This window comes from Chaetura pelagica, unplaced genomic scaffold, assembly GCF_000747805.2.
Source record: "Chaetura pelagica isolate M959 unplaced genomic scaffold, ChaPel_1.0 scaffold68, whole genome shotgun sequence".
NCBI classification, from domain to species: Eukaryota; Metazoa; Chordata; class Aves; order Apodiformes; family Apodidae; genus Chaetura; species Chaetura pelagica.
In genome coordinates, this window is record NW_009954407.1 from 2,519,398 (window position 1) to 2,539,151 (window position 19,754).

General features: G+C 34.9%; 1 protein-coding gene across 1 annotated transcript in view; it reads right to left on the minus strand.

Annotated features, from left to right (window-relative positions):
- Window positions 1-19,754, minus strand: part of CTTNBP2 (cortactin binding protein 2) — an 89,862-nt gene that overhangs the window by 55,634 nt on the left and 14,474 nt on the right. The gene's annotated exons all lie outside the window — the stretch shown is intronic.

Below are 19,754 nucleotides of genomic sequence, written 5' to 3' on the forward strand. Positions count from 1 at the left end.
CTAACAAAAAATCCAAACAGACAAAGAAATAAAACTAAATGCATTTTCAGAGCACCTCCACATACAGAAGAGATCTAAACCACAGGGAGAGCTATGTTATTTATGTTTTTAAAATATTTTTGTTAGGTATTTGCTTACGATCTCTAAAATAGATACAGTGCACACAGGTTTCATTAGAGTCAATACATTTCACTAGATAAAAAACCCCTTTCCTTTCTCAATTCAATACAGAAATACCAATCCGGAGCAGTTTCAGAAGTATCACAGAATAATATATTGTAAATTGGCTGATACATGGAGAGGAAAGAGAAGAAAAATAAAGTTTTTTATTATTATGCATGAAAACGATGCTAGTAAAAGATATTAAAATATGCTTTGTGTATTTACTGTACTACCAAAGTAAGCATTTTTCAAATAAAAAGTTGACCACATATTTGCACATAAAGAGACTTTCATAAGTAATGGCAGACAGAGAGGAGAAATACCACAAAGTCCCTTCTGAAATTAAAATACTTAATTCAGGGAGAAATTAATATGTTTCTTCATATCATTATTTTAAAACATAATTATATTTTCAAACTACCGTATAATGTTTTATTGTCATAACAAAAAATGCTATACAATAAAGATCAGAGATAGTTCTGCTTGACAAATTTTTGGTTCCTCAGTCCAAAATAAAAACGAGATCAGTTTCAAAGAAAGTATTTTTATACATTTATACATTAATACATAGTACACAGGAAGGCCTGAGATAAGTACTGTCTTCTAATAGCCTTCACAGAAAACATTGTTCTGAAATCTCAGGTTTAAGACCCACCTAATTTGTAGCTGAAAAAGAAAACCAAATCAAACAACAATAAATAAAAACAAGCAAGCAAAGAAAAAAACCCAAACAAACCAACAAAAAAAACCCACTAGAAGCACACAGAGTTTATTCAGACCTAAAGTCTAGCCAGGCTTACAAAGTCAGGTAGCGACTGGTTGAAGAGGCAAAATTAAGCTGATAGAACCTAGTCACCTCTTATTAATTGCCATTGCAAGTAACCCATAATTAGTCTAATATTTTAATCCCTTGGTTTAACTTAGATTTTGAAATAAAATAAAAGTATCTACTTTCAAAGGTAATATTAAAAAGACACATGGGGAGGTGCTATATTTATAGCTTGTGGTTCTAGATGCTGGGCTTAGGACTTCAACCCACATGTGAAGGAAACAAAACAAAAAACCTGGCCCTAAAAGGATTAAAGTGCTAAGCAGGCAAGAAAACGGCAAACCCAAGCAAGTTAAGAATTTAATTGGAGATACAGGCACAATCCTTACAGAAATAATCAGCATTTCAAGTGTCACTTAGATTATATAATAAAAGTAAGCCATCAAAGGGAAAAACACTGATGTAGCAGCTCAGCTGTAAATAAAATAAACAATAAACAAAAAAAGACAGACCACCAGATGCCATCCTTAAATCCAGAGACCAACAGCAAAAAGACAAAAAGGGACCTCCACTCATGTTGTTAAGGAAACACAGGTAGACAACCAGTGATGTAATGTGTATTTTCCTTTTTTTTTCTATAGCCTATCACTAGCTGTCCTCTCAGCTCATATTGTATGTATGTACCTGCCAAAATGATAATGGGTGTTCAGATCCATCAATTAAGGAAAAGATGAAATTATATAGAAGAGAAGAACTCAATCAGATAGAAAATGAAAACAATCAGCTGGCATTGAGAATTAAAGTGTCTACAGGAGAATCCGAAAGCTAAAGACTTTGGAAAAAGCAGTAGCTCTCCAACATGACATTGTTTGGGATGACAGACTCTGTAGGGCTGAATCTGTATCTGTACACCCTCAAGCACAGGGTAAAACAGACTGGCAATTCTCAAACCATGAGCAGCAAAGTTGTCTCAGGACGCTTCCAATTCAAAAGGGAGCTAAATGCGAAATACTAAAACAAATGTTTCCATGTTTCTACACGAGGACTAAAATTATAAAATAAAATGTTGGGATGAGGATGCATAATTTCAAATGAAGTTAAAAAGTTAAAAGGTAAAGCAGAAGCTTGGTAGAAGGGAAGCAAAGAGTAGTTCCCTAAAACTTAGGCACAAAGTGGCAGAAAGACCACCTAGGCTTCATTTTTTCTACATTATTTCTCCATCTACTGAATAATACTTCTGTCCTTTTGCATTTCACTGACATACATCAGATGTGAGAAACAGAAATATTAGAATCCAAAAATTTTCTCTATTACATTATCTTACAGCACTGAATTTAAAGTCATAAAAGCTAGAAGCAACATCATGATAACTGCTTTTTTTGGCACTAGTTATCTGGGAAATATAAAGTCTAATGTCATACAGGTAATTAATCCATTAAAATAGTCTCTGCATAATTTGGTGATTGTGTTAGTGGTGCCTCCTATATTAATTTTAATTGCACAGCAATATATACAGAAAATAACATTAAAAATGTTAATTTGTGAATAATTAACTGAATGCATTTTCAAACAGAAAGTTTTCAAAAACAGAATATATGCCTGCTAGAGGAGGCAATCAGGGCTGCTTCTTTGTGGAAGGTGCTATATGAATATATGAAACCATCAGCTTTATTTTTCTGTACATACCCATTTGCACAGAGAGTAGCCTTCTAGTGAAAAGATTGAGATTGAAAGTATTTAAAGGTATAAAGAGGTGTCCATGGGAAATCATGCTTTTTGCAGCCAGTGGTACACAGAATTAAGACTTAAACTAAATCTTCCAACAGGTAACTGCTAATGAAAACTGACTGTAAGCATACACAAATGAAGACAAAATATCTAAAAACAAACAAAAAAACTTTAAAGAGTTAATTAATGAAATTCACTACTGCAGTAGAGCAAAAGCTTAAACTTATTTACAACAGCTTTTTAATTTAGTTCAAGAACATCACATCTCTTCAGAGCTTTTAAATCCTTACACAGGATCTGAAACATTTAAAAAGGACACAAAAATAAAAGTGCAACTACTACTTAAAAAGAATGAAACCCCAAAGTTCCTTTACGGACAGTCTGGTCTGTAGCAGTACTTTAGATCAAGGATAGAACACAAGCTTATACTAAAAAAACAAAACAAAACAAACAACTCTGAAAAAACACCTTGAGAGGAGTGAAAGATGATCAAAAGGTACAACACAACATCTCTTCAAGGAAGAGCTAAGTAGAAATACAACTTCTCAGTGTGAATCAGGGACAACACCAGGGAGAAACATGCTGGAGCCTGCTCACTGGCAGGACAAGTAGCATGATTGTCCATGATCTAATGAAGGAAAGTTGAGTTGGACAAATTCTTTTTGCTGAGAGCAGATAAGCACTGGAACGTGTTACCCAGGGAAAACATATAACCTCTGTCACTGGGAGATTTCCAAAACAAGATTGGATAAGGGCATCAGCAACCTGATCCATGTTTGACGTTAGTCCTGCTTCAAGCACAAGATCAGACTGAACGATCTCTCAAGATGCCTTCCAATCTAAATTACTGTATGATTAGTGATTTCTTCTAAGACTTATTTTTCTATATTGTAGATGCTAGCAATCTTCTAAAGTAACAAACATCAGAAAAGAGCTCTCAGAGAAAGGTAAAACCACCAAATTCTTATTGGTGGTATAAGTGTCATGTCTTGCTTCAGATCATTAAAATACTTTTTATCACTTAGAAAATGTCACTTTTAGTCTGTGATATTTTCAAAAATAAAAAAACAGTACTGACCAATCCTAGGGATTATGCAGCTGTGCAACACAAGACTAAGGTTTTCTCTCTGAGGCCTGCAGCCTTTAAGAATCTGAGGGATCAAGCTGTAAGCTAAACCACATCTTTTATTACTCTCTCAGGGAGCCTGTCTCCTAACACATACAGCAAGACACCTTACTCACCCCTTCACCAGCTTTTTTTCACACTATTCAAGTCATCCCTATACATCTATCTGCCAGCTCCCTTCTGGACACTTCCATCTGTCAAGCTAACCCTTTGCAGTCACCAACCCCATTTATCTACTGGCAGATGAAGACTGGCATCAGGATGAGAAACAAAAGGATCAGAAGTACCAGGATGATAGGCTGTGGAAACAGCTGCAAACTCAGTGCATGAATTGGTGTCACAGCTTGACTCAGGTCCGACAACAATGCTCTCGATCCCCTCCCCCTCCCACCCAGGTAGGGAAGGAGAGAGAGAAAAAGAGAGAGACTTGGCTGGATTGAAAACTAAACTACACAGCTTTAATTAAAACACTAATGAATCATACAAGAAAATATATACAATTATATACAGATATGTTCAGGTGTGGGCAAAAGCCTCTCGCCTCCCCCCACCCCAGCAACTCCCACAGCACTTCCCTGAACTGGAAAGAGTCCCGAGGAATCCCGGAGCTGCTGCTGGAAGAAGAGCAGAGAGTTATGGGGGTCAGGAGAGCTTGAGCCTAAGGGTCGACGGTGATGGATGAACAGAGTCCTCCCTGGACGCCGGCCATGGACGGAAGAGAAGGGGAGAAGAAGGAAGGAAGTTGTCTTCTGTGATCTCTGACCTTCCTCTGAGCTTACGTAGATATATGGAATGGAATATCTTTGGCCAATTTTGCTGTCTGTCTAACTCAGCCTCCTACGGGGGGGTCACAGATCTCCCCATAGTGTCTGAGCCGGCAGAGTGCAGGTGCGGCCTTGAAGCCTCAGTAGTTAGAAAAACATTCCACTGTCTTATCAGCCTAGCAGAACACACTGTTGCTAGTTACAAGAAAGCTTACTGAAGGAAAAAAAAATCAGTAAAAAGAAAAATTGGCTTTATCCTGGCTCAAACCAGGACAATTGGCCTCCAGTCATTTGTGTCTTTTGTTCCACTTGAGAAGAAAAAAAACTAAACAACACAATTTTAAGTGACCAAAGAAAGAATTATGAAGTCTAATTAGATCTTTTTCCCCTGTTATTGAAACAGGAATGTAAGGTGACAGGGAGGCCTTCAAAGAGTATCCATTTTACTGAGGACTTAAAACTAAAAGCATAAAATAAGCTAGGAAAAACAATGATGACCAATTTATGTGTAAGTAAGAAATAGGCCCATTAACAAAAAAATGCAAAATAACCCCATAATAAGATTTATCGTTAGATTTCTTTTGGTAATAATCTGCATTGAAACTGGTTGCACACATTTGCTGAAATGAGTTTTCATAATCAGCTTACATAATCATAACAATATATAAGCAATTATATTTTTAAGGTTAATACTGCATTTTCTCCCAATGTATCTTAGTTTCCTTTTCATTTAACTGCCAAGTTAAGAGTTCAGCAAGTCCAAGTCTTCCATGCAGCAACTGATGATAAACATCAAAAATAGGACTCCATGTCCTACACTGCTGTGGAACAATGGAACTGAATTAAAGCTGCCTCAGAAGCCTTAAAATTTCCTTCCTTTCAAGAGCGTTTGTTCCTCTGATTAATTTCCTTTTCCACATATAATAAAATTATTTCAACAGATGTTGATAGGTTCATATTAATGTCTTGACATATCTATTAGGAAGTGTAAAAACGTTTTCTAAAACTAACCAGCACAGAAGAGGAGGCAGTAAAAGCTTATTTTGTGTGGTATGTTGAATACAAGGGTGAGCCTCTCATTCTAAATAAAACTGAAAGAGTAACAATTTTTTTAAAAGAGGAAGGAGGCTGAAAGAGAACATGTATATTAATCTTACTCAGTGGCATTGCAGAGTGTCTTGAAATTATTTGCTGTAGCTATTCATTTAAGCAAAAGAATATAGATAAGTATTTTCAGACATCTGCGAAATACTGGAGTGTGGGTGGGGGATACGACGTCTTACTATGAATAATTAAGAATGCTAGCAGTTTTGTTATGCGGTAAAGCTTGGGGGTTTTTTTGTTGGCTTTTTTGTTGTTTTTAAATGCAGATGATAATTAATGTTTTCTAAGTATCGTATGAGATGTCACTTTCATATAAAGTTTTAGAGAATGACCCAAAAATGGAAGTGTAAATATCAATGACTGCTGAAGAAACAGTATCCTCCAGCACGATTTCTGTCAGTGAACACATGATGCTCTATTTTTTACAATTTTAACTACAGTCTAAATTCCTTTCTTCAGCACTGTTACGAGGCTTACCTATGCGAAGTTTACCAGTCATTTAGATTTTAATTAACTCAATATTATATATATATTATATGAAAAATATTTGACCATTATATTCAAACTATTTCCACGCTAGATGTCAAGTAGCCTATGAAAAAAACTTGTATGTACACATTAAGGATAAAAAAAATTAAATTCTCTGAAGAATGTTGATCATAACAGGCTGCTAGTTCAAAAAAAGTGAAAACAGTAGAAAGAGTTGGGAAGCAGGAGGATGCAAATTAAACAAAAAACAACGTAAAAATTGATTATGCTCTGATAGACCTATATAATTGTTACATACCATTAAAAAAATGCTATTCACAGATCACTGATGAGGATCATGAAAGAATTCAAGTTCTTTGGTACAAGTACTAATAAAGAACAGAAAATATACCAGTTTAGAAATTCTTAATGAAAGGCACATACACTCTTAAAAGCATTCAGAACTGTCTTGAAGCAGTGTCTCATACCAGTCATAAGCAACACAAATATAGCAAGGAAACTTGTTATAGATAAGTAGGCTGTATAAAAGTGGACATATAATCAGTTTTTCTAGAAAACTGATCCCAAGCATGAACCGTTAAAATAAGAGTAACAAAAAAAATTGCATTATTGGCTCATGCACAATCCATACAACTTTTTTTTTTTTCAATTGTACTTTACAAAGTGCCCCTTTCTCTCAGAACCATAGTTTTTAATCCGAGCTTGTAAAAAACATTTTTCAAGTTAAAAATGTTGTTTTACAAGGCTATCCTCTTTAACCTCCATTTAAGAAGATACACAAAACCATCATTTTCAGATATAAAGGTCAGATGTTACCTAGCAGTTTATGAAAACAGCAAACCAGATTTTCTCTATTTCATGCCAAGTATCCAAATATTAAAGTGGTTTGCAAAAAGCTGTATTTTCTCCTTTGCACTAGAAGTACAACAAGCCTAACAATTAATGGAAATCTCTCAGTGTATAGGACAAACATTGAAAACATTTAAGACAAAATTAAATAATCCTGACTTACAATATAACAAAAAGCACTGAAAAAGAATTATAGAACCAAGGCAATGATCAAGCACTGATTTCCTTAGGGCTCGAGCTCCATAAAAAGAGAGTGTCACCAATTTCTAAGTAGAACCATCTCCTTCCCTTTCTCCCTGTTACCTGAAAAATTTTCCATGAAAGAGGAAAAGAGAGGGCAGGCAGACATATGCTTCCAATTCTTCATTACTAATTTTTTTGCTTAGAGTGATGAAGATCCACTATTTTCAGTTTGCAGATTTAAAAATGGTAAGGTCATATTATAAAGCTTAGGTCTGCAACAACAAGAAAAAAACCAATACAGTCAATATAAAATATTCTTCACTTCTTACAAATGTAAAAGGTGAAATTCAGGCCTTGCACTCTGTTTCTAAATGAGGAAGTTGAAACAGCTTAAGTCACAAAACATGTGTTTTTAATTGAGAAGAGCCATCCAGATGTTCTATATAAAGATGATATTAGACCTATTTTATGACAGCTTTGTTGTCAGATGCTTAAATATTTGAAAATTATAGGCCAATATTTCATAAGAAAGTATCACTGTGTGATGCTCTGATTATCTAACCACCCAGACATTTATTTCTGAAAATAATACATGTTTTTTATAGTGATAATGAGTCTCAGTGGACTGAAGAGACTTGAGCTTTCTGGTTGCTTTAAATAACCATTCATCATCTAGGGTTTTTTGCATGTTTGAATTTACACTTCTAATTCATGCAAATCAATTCATAATTTTTTGCATGGAAATCTGACAGCCAATCACAGAATTATTCTATGGTCCTTCTGAAGTACTGAAGGAAATCCAACCTCACCTCTAACCAAAAAAGAGCACCTGAACCTCCATGCTGTGCAGCTGAAAAGTTTTTTCAGCTCAGAATCAGATAAAACATACCAAAGACATAACAGAAAAATCCTAATTAAATCACTGTGTTGCTTTTTAATGTATAGCATTTAGACTTTCATATTTTTAAGCTATCAAAATCTCAGTTGGAATATCATTCTATATTTCTGCATGAAAATTACATGATTACCAAACCTTAATTATTTTAATGAAAAGGTATGTAAATTACAAGTTTACCAGACAATCATCAGGCACAGTCAATACAGATCCACAAAGGGAAAGTCCTGTTTAATTTGATATCCTTCACCCCCCTTCATGTGGGATGAGCGGGTTCATGGTGCCCTTGGTGAAGAACTGGCTGAAGAGCAGAACTCAAAGGGTTGTAGTGAATTGGCCTACATCTGGCTGCTGGCCAGTCACCATCCACGTTCCTCAGGTCTCAATTTTAGGGCCAGTTCTGTTCAACGTGTTCATCGTTGAGGAGTTGAATGCAGGTTTGCTGATAATACCAAGGTGAAGTGCTGTTGATTCTGCTAAGAGGCAAGTTGCCTTGCAAAGGGATCTAGCACTGGTGTATGATAAATGGGATGAAAATTAATTAGTCTAAATGCCAGATTCTGCACCTAGGATAGAGTAATGCTGGAAACAAGTAAAAAATTGTGAGAGGAGTAGCTGAAGAGCAGCCCTGCAGAAAGGGGTGTGGGGGTGCTGGTGGACAGCAGACTCAATGTGAGTCAGCAGGGTGCCCTGGCAGCCAAGAGGGCAAACAACATTCTGGGATTCATTAAGTGCAGCAAACCAGAATCAAATCAGAAGTGGTTGTCCCACTGTACTTGGCACTAGTGCAGCCACCCCTTGAATACTGTGTGCAGTTCTGGGCCCCACCATTAAAGAATGATGTCTCCAGAGGAGGGCAACAAATCTGGTGAAAGGGCTGGAAGGAATGTTCTATGAGGAGCAGTTAAGGACTCTGGGATTGTCTAGCTTGGAGAAAGGGAGACTGAGAGGCAATGTCATTGCTCTCTACAGGTTCCTGAAGAGGGGAAGGGAACAGGAAGATGTAGATCTCTTCTCCCTGGGATCCCGTCGCAATGGTTCAAAGCTGCACCAGAGGAGGTTTAGACTGGACAATATGAAGCACTTATTTACTATGAGGATGGTAAAACGCTGGAACAGGCTTCCTAGAGAGGTGGTTGATGGCCCAAGCCTGTCAGTGCTTAGGAGGCATTTGGACAATGCCCTTAATAATATGCTCTGACTTTTGGTCTGCCATGAATTGGTCAAGCAGTTGGACTAGATCATTCTGTAGGTCCCATTGAACTGATCCAATCTATTCATAATATAGATTGATTTGAGGTATAGTAAGATACTTCAATGTTTTAAAATTTTCAGTATTCACTTTGGAAGGTAAATTGTGAAAGCAATAGGTATTACCTCAAGGAAGAATTTTATTGTTCCTACTACCCCTAGTGAAGAGGCTGAATGAATTCATAGATTTAACTAAATAAATGTGGTTCCTAGAATGGAACATTTTCAAGTAAGCAGAATACTCATCCGCGTTGTATACTTTGGATTTTGTGCCCTTTATTGCATCTTTAAAATTATTTTCCAGCTAGTATTAACTTTAGAGATATCATTACTTACAAGTTATCAATTTTAAAATTGTCAAGTATCAGCTTATATTTCCTCGATATCTAGCTAAAATTTTACTCTGATATTTCAGAGACTGTAATCACTGTTGATCTATTTTCTCAATTTTTCCATGCATGGTTTTTCTAAGAGACCTTGTGCTAAGTATTCCTAGCACGCTACCAGAGCTTCTAAGGCAAACGCTTCTCTCTGGGAGAACTGCAGGTGAGGAGACCTATCCACCAGTCAGCACAGCATCAAAAATGGAGTGGGAGGGAGGAAACCACGGAAACACATACACACAAGGATAACAAAAGTAATTGCTGCTATGTGAGTATTTTCAGAAGTGTTGAATTTGAAAAGGATCCAATCAAATACCTTATTCGTAGACACTTTTTATAAATTATTATAATAATTTATTTGGAAGATTCAGTAAAACACCTTATAGATTTTTTTCTTCAGCTACAGTAACATGAAGAGAAACATAAACAAAGGAAAAAGTATTGTTACCAGTTGCACTTTAGTGTTACCATTTATTGGCAAAGAGGAAGTATCATGTGTATGCTCCCTGAACCAAAAATGGAAAAATTCAGTTACCATAATGATACAGATAGGATGACCTAGTCACATTTCTCCCTTTAGCAGCAATGTTAGTAAAGATGGCAAACAGATAAAACATTTTAAATAAGTCACTCTAACAATGTATTTGTAACAATCACAGAAACTGGGAAACAGCTACAACAACATGATACTGGAATTTTGTGTTATACTTTTTAGAAATTTCTACTCACTGATTTATGTTGGATTATGCAGAAAGATCAAACAAGGGTAGGAGGAATCCAGTGGGTAAGGAAAAGCAATTATCCAAATAAGCAACCAGTAGAACACTTTCAGCTATATTAGTAATTACATGCCTGGCAACAATACAGATATTCAGATCTTATGTGAAAAACAAAAACTGTTATCAGTTGAACAGTCACTTCTGGAAAGGACAGAGTAAAAAGAATGTTTGCAGTGCAAGGCTGTAGAATTTTCATACTAGGAAACTAGACTCTTATTTTCATACTTGTAGTCCCCAATACCCCAAGGGTATTTACCTGAACAGTGAAGCTTAAGCTTACTATAACACCAGATATGCAGGATTGTTTCAATACAGTTCACCAAAAGGTTTGGATTTGTTCAGTGCTTAGTATCTCTCTCTGGCAAATAACTACGACAGGAAGTGATGTAACACTACCGGAAACTTATTTTGTCAGTAGCTTCTAGAAGAGGCCCTCATGTGTGTCAAAAAAACAGGATCCCTCAGATCAACAAAGTTAATCAGTCCAGGGACTGCTGCTGCTACACCCCCAACATCTCTTAGAAAAGGTGATGCTTGTTTCCATTCATAATGGAGTGCAAGAAATGGTGTTACTTGAAGGAAAATCCAAATACAGTTCACTTGGTACCTTTCATCATGTAAAGAACTTATTCATTGTTAGTTATCCATGACTACAAAACTGTCAACACAAAAAACACTGAATATTAGAATAAGATTAAATAGTTAAATAAGATACTATATATAAAGCTAAGCCACAGATAATAAAAACAATATTTTTAAATTATTACAATGTGAACTCTGGCAGTATCATGGATAAAGTAAAGACTGTTCTTTAATTTCACAGCATTTGCTGAAGTACAGTGTTAGGTTTTGCTGTCTTAAGCAGGCTTGGGCATTTTCTTTGAATGCAACAAAAGCTATTTTCTTGCATTGTAACCAGTCATGCAGTTCACAAACATTAAGGTCCACAGAGATATTTACTGGTGTAGTGTCAGTTTCTTGAATTATTTGGCAATAAAGCAGTGTATCAAAACATATAAAGTGATTTTATAAAAATAAATTAGCTGAAATGTATATAAACTAAAAAACCCATGATCGAGATAGAAAAAAACAAACCAACAAAGAATTACGTTTGAACATTCTTTAAGATTGTATCTAACAGCACTTTTTCAATTAAGTGAAGAAGCATGCTGCATTACTTTAAAACTTTTAATAAACCACTAATCAATACATTAATCCAAACTAATCACTGAAAAATAATTTCCTCTACTAACTTGTCAGAGGTTTATTCATATTTCATTGTTTCATTACAATCAAATTTTGCAATAGTGAAATTATTTTCTTTGACAGCCATGTTCAGGAAATTACAATGAACTAACATTAAGAAAGTAAATGCTGTAATCATAACCAGAATCATTGGACAGGTAAAGACAAACTATCTTTAAGAGCAGAAAAAATGCATACGCAACCATAATTAAAGTCAATAAATCAAAAGCTGTGATCAGATGAGCAACTGCAGGTCACTACCTCTCAGCAATTTAGTAAAAAAATAAATTTTTGCAAAAAAATAGCAATATGCAAAAATTACAGTGCAAACAAGGCATTGACTTCTGTTTCAGTTCTGCCAAAGCCAACAACTGCCATCACACTGGCTACAACAATAACCGTCTGTTACATACAGTTTAACATCTTCTGCTTCTACCTAATGATCATTTTGAAAGTCACCTGCTACAAAACAGGCTGTCTTACTGCTGCCAAAAACCTCTGAAGCTCCCTTCTGTGTGCTCTTAGCTACATACTTTGGTTTGAGAGGACTATGAGATTCATGTTTAGAGATGTTCAGATTTGCATTTTAAATTCACAATGTCGCACAATTACTGCAGGTAAGGGTCTTCCTAATTTATAGGTGATGTAGCTTCCTTTGACAGATTACATTTAATGTGTGTAATTTTTCTACCTATCAATTTGAGAAAAATTAAATGATACGTATTCATTCCCTTTTGCCTTATAGATCTCAGGTTCCTTCCCCTCTAGCCCCCACGTTCATTCTAGAAGAACTAGGTCTTGTAGTAAAATTATTGTGGACAAGATGCAGAAGAAAAAAGGATCTGAAAACTTTAACTGATAAATTTTCTTAAGTCAAATAACTTGCATTTGGGAAAGGCTGCCTTGGCTAAGTGAAGGAAGGTATTTTGCTAGAGAGAATTCACTGGGAAGATGACAGATTAGGCAAGTATAGCTTGTGAGTATCTACAGCTCTCCTAAATATTTTACTTGATACTTAGCTGATTTTTTTCAAGGAACAGCTAATTCATTCCAGAAAATGCATAGCCAGGCATGAAAGCTCCACATTTTTCAAAGTTATTCCAGTATCATGCTCAGTTACGCACCAAAAATCTAGATTTGTTACATAGCATACTGTCATGATAAACTATTATATACTGAGGTTTGGATTTTTAAAATATTGTTTGATGTTCACAAACACTTAAAGAATTTCAAAAGTGGTATATAAGTATGTACATATGACAGTTATTAGCAAAGTAGTTCATTTTTCAGTAAGAATAAAATAAAACTATATTGTTTTGTGCTTAATCATTGTTGGCTGAAATTGAAAGACAAGTTTACCAATAGCCTACCACAATGCACCACTGAGGACCTGAAATCAAATTAGCTTGAGCAGAAAATGCATTCTGCCCTTTGGGGAGACTCCAGAATGGCATTTTACAATGACCCATCTGGCAATTTCACAAGCAAGGTCCATCTGTCTTAAATTCAAGAATGATCATAATGGTAGATAGCTTTGGGAAATGTCTGGTTTTAGAAAGCAAACATGGGAATATAAAGTTTTTTGGGTTTTTGTTTTGGTTTGTTTTAAAATCTAGACCAAATCAACTCATATTTCCTACTATTTACAGAAACAACCCCAGTAAAGAGCACATATAGGTATACAGAGACTATGCCCACATTAGCAGGTAGTGCAACACAACAGGAATAAGTCTGTAGAGCAAAACAATCAGTACTGGGAATATGCCTAGTGTCCTGCCGTTCCTAAGGAGGTGTTACTTAGGACTGGCTTTGCTCTCAGTTCAGTTAACACAGCCAGAGTGGTCTGTGAGGCAGGTCGAAGCAAAATAGGTGGGAGCAGTTTCTTCAAAAGTGTGCTCTTGGTCTGAATGCTAAGTTAAGTTCAGTCAAGCAGTTCACTTACACACACATATTCTGTAGATATGTAAAAAATGGCCTTTGTTATAATGTACCCAAACATCTTACAAGCTACCTGTATCCCCAGAATTTTCTAATAGAATGCTAGTACAAAAAAACTTTTTTGTTGTTCTGAAACACAATACTGTGCAAAACAACATTACATTTGATTATATATACTTTTAGAAAAAATGGATCAGTGTTGTAAGTAAAGTTGCGTTGTACCATTTTAGCCTTGAAAATGGTCTTTTTGTTGCAGCTAGTTATTTAAGGCATTTGAGAAAGAATCTGATCATTTCTGCTCCTAAAAAGTATTTAAACTTTCTTTAAGACTTCCTTTAAAGTACTGAATTTCTCATGGAATTAAATACTGATATCCTAGCAGTTCTAAAATTATTAGCAGGAGAGTTGGAACCTGAAAATTGGCATTCAACATAATATGAATTATCTATTTTAAATAAATATTGTGTAACCCACACAGTAATCACTACATTTTCCAAAAGCTGTTTATTCTTATTTTAAAATGTGGTATTTTTAGACTGGTAGCTTTTAAAGGTAAAGCTAACTGAATGGGTTATTAAACTTACAATGTGTCTATGAGGTATATGATGTCTTAATTTCTTTCTTTGGACCTACCTATCTCATTGTGTTAATACCCAGGCCTTCATTACAAAACTCAATCACTGCTCTTCTAGAACTCACATGCCTTGCTAGGGAAACTCAGAAGTTATCTTATATGGATTTTCTACTCAGACATAATATAGAAAGTATTATTCATTTCCAGCTCTATTGATTAGCCTGCAGGCCTGTCAAAATGCTTAGATTCAGAAAGACAGACTGTACTAACAAGTCCTGCAGTACTAACTCCTACAGAAGATATCTTTTTCTTCTATCTTTTTACAAACTTAAATAGTCTATCTTAAATTCTCTGAGCAACTAAGTTAAAGAAGTCCGGTTTTCCCTAACTCTGTATTCTGCAGTTCATACACAGTGCTCATTAATAGATGACAAATCTCTGCCCTTCCTTCAACTAAGGCCTTAACAACAGTATGACTTTTCTCACCCATCTGCCTAGATTTATGACACTGTCTGTTTCTGAAATGTTTAGCATTTTTTCAGAAGTTGCAGAAACGGGCTAAAAGATTAAACAGATACTGGTACAAACACCTACACAGAAGATAAGCTTTCCTGCTTTGGGCCGTTATGGTAAAAATTAACTATAGCAGGGCTTTACAACACTGAATAAACACTTGCAACCAAATTCACCTTGCCATCCTGATGCTGTTCCCCTGACCCAGCCATCATACACACAGAATCTATTCATTAGGAACTCACTTGAGCTCAGACATTGCTCCGCAGAAATGTAATTTATACTGTAGGAAATATCTATTAAATATATCCATTGTTGGTATTATACATTTTTTAGCCATTTTTTATTTCATTGGTGATTTTTATCAGCAATCCAAACAAGTTGTTCTAAACCTATGCAGTGTGGTACATATTTCAAAGGATCTAGTATGGCAGAAGTTTGCATTTTTTGTTCACATTAATCATATCATACAAACATGTATAATATAAATTTTAATTTTACTATTCACTACCTAACGAAATTTACATAGGCAAATAAAATTATTTGAAAATACACAAAAATCTCAACTAAATTGAGCTTTAAAATTTTAGATTAAAAATAACCTACTAATGAATTAACTTTAGAGAGAATCACCACTAGAAGTAGCAGTTAGTATTTGTGATTCCATGCTTAACAGCTAACACTAGCACTTCAGTTCATCATAGGAGGGTCAATGCATTTTCAAAAAATCCTCTAGAAAGCAGACATATACAGCAAACACTTCATAGCTGGAGAAAAATACAACAAATTAATGCTGTATTTCAGACTACAGTTGTGGGAGGCCAGTCCTGTGTGTTGATTATGCGGCCACATTACCTCCCCATTACAAATATATTATCCTCTTATTACAGGCACACAGTTCATTTGGATAATCGAGACAGATGGAGGCAGAAGCTATAGCTAAGTCTCCCTCATTTTTTAACTACAAGCATTCCCAATAGCAATTAAACAGCATGTTATTTCTCACTAATGACAAAATTGTAATGATTTAAATGTTAATCTGAATTTAATTGCAGTGCAACTCTGATTATGGAGCTACTAAAATATAGAAATTGCAGGTTCAAAAATAACCATCTTAAATAATTTGGTATAGCAGCTATACAAAATCAGAGTGCTACTGAGAAAGATTTACAGAGAGATCACCTCCTTTCAGGTAAATCATAACGCTGCCCTCCACAAATTAACTGTTCACTTGAAGAATAAACTTGGAAATTTGACCTTAGACTTGACAAAGGTCTGGTCTTCTATGGCTGTTGGTCCTCAGGGCTGAACTTGTCCAGCAACTTAAATTGCTTAGGCTGATAATTACTGTAACTTTTCAAATCTGAATTTTTCAACTTCCAAATTCCCGACAGCCAATATTACCCAAAAAAGGAGTAGTTCAGATACAGATTAATTCTACAAAATCTGTTCGTTCTATATTGCACAACTCAGTGTACAGTATAACAAATGTATAGCTGCTAAGGGCAAAACACCCCTTGGCTTTCTCTGTTTATATCAAAGAACCAAACTACTTTTACAGCACTTGTAGGAGACACTGAACCAGTTAGACAAAGTTTTAATTGCTGAAGCAGGAAGCAACAGTCCTTTTCTAGAAACAGGAATGCTATGTGTCCTTACATATGTGCAGTTGTGCATATTATAAAGGAATAAGGATGTATTCTGAAAACATGGAATTATAGAGAAATCATCTCCATGTTTCTTAGGAATGCAGTTTGGATTTGAAGTTTTGCTTTTGTTTCAAAGGCAAGCTTCAAGTTATCAAAACTATAAAAAATTCAATGGAAACTCAACAACGCATTATGTACAAGGATGCAACAGGTGGATTTAATTGTTCTGTGTGACACCTTAGGTTTGGTTCTCTCTAATCTATCATGTGGCACAACTTCAACTGCCTTAATAAAACTCTATCACATTAACACTATTAACTTTATTAACTGAACTTATCTAATTTCTCACCCCCAATCCCTCACCCCCTGGGATCACTAGCTAATGTAACAAGATTTCTTCTCATACTCCCAAACTCCTGGCCTTTCTCTATTTATTTATTTATTTACACAGAATAGACAGAATACACACTGGAACATTATGTAGCAGGCAGACTTAAAATTCCCTGATTCAGTCTTTTCAAAGCAGATTAACAAACTTCTTTCATTAACATCTCAAATTGTGCATAACTTTACAGTTATTTTTAAAATAAAATAACAACCCCCAAAACATGTAAGTCACAAAAATCACAATATGTTAAAAATATTACTTGTTTAAATTTTGATTAGCTATTAAGTAGTAGGGTTTGCTCTAAATAAATGCCAAGCTCAATCCACAAAAGAAAGAGGTCCAAAATGTTTTCTGCTTAATCCAGCAGAATCCATACAGGCAAATTACACTTCTTTGATATGTCAAGAAGCATTAGACTGTATTCCCCAAAAGCATATTTCTAAAATAATTGAGAAGAATTAATTTCAAGTTTTTAAAAGCTATTTAAGGGAGAACTCCATAATACAGATATATAAACAATAAACATGGCATAGGAAAAAAACCCAAGAACCCAAAACAAAAACCAAAACAAACCACAAACCAGTGAGGTACAACTTCTAACTCTCTACCTTCTCCAAAAATACTTTTTCTGCTCCCTAGTTCTTGCTCCTTTAACTGTCAGAAATTTCTGTTCGTTTCCACCAGAGAACTGTGTAGATTGTGATTATATGACATGTATACAAAGAGAAAAAAACATTTGGAATCATGAGAACCATCTTCTTATAGGAGTCAGCCTGAAAAGAAATCCTACCTATCGATGTCGGAGGTAGATGTGCGTTTTTTTACTTAACTGGCTTTATGGACAGAGAAAAAAATTCAGATCTGTCTCAGATCTTTCGTAAAGCACATGATGAGGCTTCACATAAAATTAGTTAAGTGGGAAACAATAGCTGTCAGTGTAAAAATGTATACAATGGGAAAAGGACAGACTAACAGAGGTGTATCAAACAGGTCTTGTTAAAATGAAACTTTACGCTAGGTGCAGATTAAGAGTAGCACCATGTCAGTTAGTCTTTAATTATATTCAGTATTATCAGTTCTTCTGTGATCAGTCAAGACTAATTCACTTTGATGCCAGAAATCTCCAGGAGAGGTATTTCCAATAGATACACGAATACTACTTATTGCACAAATTTTACAAATGCTCAGTGAAACCCTGCAAAATGAGTACAGATAAGAGAACACACATATAGGAATGGTGTAGCTAACTTAAGTGATTATAGTGAGAAATTTGAGATGGTAACCACAAGAACGAAAACTTAATTTCTAAGAGAAGATTCAGATCTGTAGTTTTACAAAAAGACCAATAAATAAATAAATAAATAATGCATGTGTGGATTAAAAAAACAACAACAAACCAAACCAAAAATGTATGCTACAGTGACTAAAAACTGACAGGAAGGTCCTTTAAGAGGAAAAGACAACCTATATATTAGCTAGTATAGGGCTGGAAATTATCAGGCCTTGACCTATCACAAGAATTAAGATTTAAAACAGCCCTGCAGTACTTGTAGGATTTAAAATAAAAAACAAACCAAATGAAAAACTTTCCCAACACAGTCATCAACTTTCCTAATTTTGAAACAGTTTTATCAGCTTCTGAAATAATGATATAAGATCTCTTTTCCCTTATATGAAAAACATTTCCTTCTTGCTTTAAGGATACAAAAAGTATATATGCCAATTTGTTGAATCAAAACAAATCACCAAGTTTGACACAACTTCAATGAAATCATCTTGTTACTCCCTTTTATAAAGATCTGTATTTAGTTATCTATAGCTTATTTTGTGTGCTGCTTGGACACTCTTAACTGTTAACACCGCTGACTTCTGGCTTACCAAATAGGAAGCCAGAAGATCCGAGAATATCATATTCCAAGATATCAAGCTTCCAGTTCTTCAGCAAGTATAAATTCCAGGTTTTCCAATACTAGTACAGCTAACCAGGCAAGACACCTGAAAGACTTGAGTTCATGTAGATTTTGTTTAGAGGATTTTACTACAAAATATGGGAACTAGAAAGTGAGAGGCAGAAGAAATAAAAAGACAAAACAAAACCAATTTCCAACATTTATATACCTTAAGTGAAAATGGAGCTTTTTTTATATTTATCTATATTAGTAATCAAAAAACACTACCCATTCAGTAGGTGTATCAGAATATGATGTAGATTTTATTCTCTCCTGAAACTGCACTATCCTGAAAGTTTAATGTTTACTATCATTAAATGTGTACTGCATTATTCTTTTTTCCTTCTTTCTTTCAATTTCAATACATCTATTATTTGGTATGCAGTGTAGTAACTTGTTCATGAAAATGTATTAGAGAAAATTGTCTGACTATTCTATTTGCATTCCTCCAAAGTTAGAATAGTCCAAAAAAGATACACTGAATGTGATACGTACATTGTTTCCCCTTTTACAAAACCTTAAATGGCAGACAGGAAAAATAAAAAACCGTAGTCCAGGCAAATGAGGTGGGAAATTGTAAAACAGCTAGTTGAAAAGGCAGTACATTTCAACCTATGCATATATCTGAAGGCCAAACATTAAATTACTTCAAAGTGCAATCCTCCAGTAACATATTGCTTCCAATGTCTTATTGTCACTACATTAAATGAAAATTGTATTTTATGTAAGTTTATACCAATAACATCTTTAGTTATGGTACATCAATGACAGCTACTTTAAAGCTCCATTGGCATCAAGTGATCTGAATCCATCACAAAACAAATTAAAAATTAATAAAAGTGCATTTACAATTGTTATTGTCACATTACAAGTGGAAAACCTTCCCAGACTAGTGGATAATCATTACACAAACTACTAAAAATTAGTACTAGATATTTTATTACATTGAGGTTTTGCTGTAACAGACCTTAAAGGGCATAACTTCTCTCTATCCAACTATGAAGCTAGAAATATTT